The 3,265-nt window shown below is 43.9% G+C and overlaps 1 non-coding gene across 1 annotated transcript; it reads left to right on the top strand.

The window, feature by feature from the left end:
• The first annotated feature begins 2,943 nt into the window (after positions 1-2,943).
• On the top strand, positions 2,944-3,050 carry LOC141715659 (small nucleolar RNA R71). Its single transcript, XR_012572413.1, has one exon. It is a non-coding gene; the product is annotated as a small nucleolar RNA R71 (small nucleolar RNA).
• Positions 3,051-3,265: the final 215 nt, after the last annotated feature.

Below are 3,265 nucleotides of genomic sequence, written 5' to 3'. Positions count from 1 at the left end.
AGTCTCGAATGCTGCCAAACATTCATCATCAAATTTGAACGGCACATCTTTCTCAAGCAAATTGCACAACGGCTTAGATATCTTTGAAAAGTCCTTGATGAATCGCCGATAAAAACCCGCATGACCAAGAAAACTACGGATTCCTTTCACAGAATTAGGTGGAGGAAGATTTTCAATGACTCCCACCTTGGCCTTGTCCACCTCCAGACCCTTGCAAGAGACCTTATGCCCAAGGATAATGCCTTCACGCACCATAAAGTGACATTTCTCCCAATTAAGCACCAAATTAGTTTCCACGCATCTTTTGAGTACGGCGCGCAGATTATTCAAACATTCATCATATGAGTGTCCAAAGACGGAGAAGTCATCCATGAACACTTCGACGTTATTTCCAATCATGTCAGAGAATATAGCCATCATACATCTCTGAAAGGTGGTCGGGGCGCCACATAACCCAAACAAAACTCTGCGAAAAGCAAATGTGCCAAATGGACAAGTGAAGGTAGTCTTTTCCTGATCCTCTGGTGCAATACAAATCTGATTATACCCGGAATAACCATCCAGAAGACAAAAATACTCATGTCCCGCCAATCTGTCAAGCATCTGATCAATAAATGGAAGAGGGAAGTGATCCTTCCTTGTGGCTTTGTTCAATTTTCTATAATCCATGCATACTCTCCATCCTGTAACTGTTCGAGTAGGGATGAGCTCATTCTTTTCATTTGCGACCACAGTGATACCTCCCTTCTTAGGTACATATTGTACGGGGCTCACCCACGAGCTGTCAGAAATAGGATAAATGATGCCTGCATCTAGCCATTTCAGAATTTCTTTCTTCACCACCTCCTTCATGATGGGATTCAGTCTTCGCTGCTGTTCCACAGTTGGCTTACTACCTTCTTCTAGCAGAATTTTATGCATACAATATGAAGGACTTATCCCCTTGATGTCTGCTATGGTCCATCCTATAGCCGATTTGAATTCTCTCAAAATCCTTAAGAGCTTGTCTTCCTCACTACCTGAAAGGTCAGATGAAATAATAACAGGTAACGTAGATGAATCACCTAAAAAAGCATACCTCAAGTGTTCAGGTAATGGCTTGAGCTCCAAGGTAGGTGCTTCTTCTATTGATGGTTTGAGCTTTCCTTCTGCATTCTTGAGGTCAGAAGTACCAAGAGATTCAAATGGTATGTCCAGCTTCCGCTTCCAGGGAGAAGCGTTCAGATATTGTAATTGCTCGTTGCTATCTTCATCATCGCTATCAAAATCCCCCACTAAGGCCTTTTCCAATGCATCAGACATTAGCATGTGATCGAGTTCCGAAGTAACCGCAGAATCAATCACATCCACTTTTAAGCACTCCTCATCTTCTGTAGGGAATTTCATTGCCTTGAATACGTTGAAGGTTACATCCTGATCTTGGACCCGTATAGTAAGTTCCCCTTTTTGCACATCTATCAAGGTACGGCCAGTAGCCAAGAAAGGCCTCCCCAAGATTATGGGAATCTTCTTATCTTCCTCAAAATCCAGAATAACAAAATCTGCTGGAAAGAAGAGCTTATCCACTTTGACGAGCACATCCTCAACTATGCCCCTTGGGTAAGTAATGGAACGGTCAGCCAATTGTAGTGACATGTACGTGGGTTTTGGATCAGGCAGATCCAGTTTTTTAAAGATCGATAACGGCATCAGATTAATGCTTGCTCCCAAATCACAAAGGCACTTGTCAAACGTCAGATTGCCAATTGTGCAAGGAATGGTGAAGCTCCCTGGATCTTTCAGTTTTGGTGGTAACTTTTGTTGCAGAACAGCGCTGCATTCTTCCGTGAGAGCAACGGTTTCAAGATCATCCAGTTTCACCTTCCTTGAAAGAATAGTCTTCATAAACTTCGCATACTAGGCATTTGTTCCAGAGCCTCAGTAAAAGGTATATTGATGTGAAGTTTCTTGAACACCTCCAGAAACTTCCCGAACTGTCTATCCAGCTTTTGTTGCTGCAATCTCTTAGGAAAAGGTGGTGGAGGATAGAGCTGTTTCTCCCCTGTATTAGCCTCAGGCAGAGTGTGTTCAACAGTAGTCTTCCTTGGTTCCGCCGCTTTCTCCTTTTGCTTAGATTCTTCACCTCTAATTTCAGCTTCTAATTCTTTTGCCTTTTCAGCATCAGCTACTTTTCCAGACCTTAAGGTAATAGCCTTGACTTGCTCTTTAGCTTCCTTCCTGCCTGGTACTTCCGTGTCACTGGGAAGAGTGCCAGGTTGACGATTGAGCACTGCATTGGCTAATTGACCGATTTGATTTTCCAAGGTCTTAATAGAAACCGCCTGACTCTTGCACAACAGCTTAAGTTCCTCAAAATCAGCACTAGTAGGTGTAGCTGCACTTCCTTGTTGAGGATATGATTGCCTTGTAGCGTACTGCTGAGGTTGCTGGAATCCAGGTGGGTTAAACTGTTTACTCACTCCTTGCTGATATGGTGGCTGAATAGCATTCTGATTATTCCCCCAGCTGAAATTTGGATGATTTCTGTTGTTAGGATGATAGGTCGCTGGTACAGGCTGCTGTTGTCGCTGATAATTATTCACATACTGAACAGATTCGTTTACAAGAGAACACTGATCCGTAGCATGAGAACCTGCACAAAGCTCACAAACCATAGCTATTTGATTAACTCCATACGTAGCCATAGAATCAACCTTCACTGATAGCGCTTGGAGCTGGGCTGTAATAGCGGTGGCTGCATCAACTTCCAGAATACCTGCTACCTTGCCTGACGTCATCCTCTGAGTTGGGTTTTGATGCTCATTTGCAGCCATCGTCTCGATAAGATTATACGCCTCAGTATAGCTTTTAGCCCATAAGGCGCCTCCAGCTGCCGCATCGAGCATGGGCCGAGATTGGGCCCCCAAACCATTATAGAAACCAGTGATCACCATCCAATCCGGCATTCCATGATGTGGACATTTTCTCAACATTTCCTTGTAGCGTTCCCAAGCCTCGCACATAGATTCTGTAGGTTGCTGCGCAAACTGAGTAAGAGCACTCCTCATAGCAGCAGTCTTTGCCATCGGATAAAACTTCACCAGAAACTTTTGCGCAAGATCTTGCCACGTAGTGATGGACCCAGCTGGTTCAGAATGTAACCAGTCTTTAGCCTTGTCCCTTAGTGAGAATGAGAAAAGCCTCAACTTGATAGCCTCATCAGTCACGCCATTATACTTAAAAGTGCTGCAGATCTCGACAAAATTCCTTATGTGCATGTTGGGGT

Source organism: Apium graveolens, chromosome 3 (assembly GCF_009905375.1).
Source record: "Apium graveolens cultivar Ventura chromosome 3, ASM990537v1, whole genome shotgun sequence".
NCBI classification, from domain to species: Eukaryota; Viridiplantae; Streptophyta; class Magnoliopsida; order Apiales; family Apiaceae; genus Apium; species Apium graveolens.
Note: the sequence above shows the minus strand (reverse complement) of the source record. Positions and strands in the feature narration are given on the sequence as shown.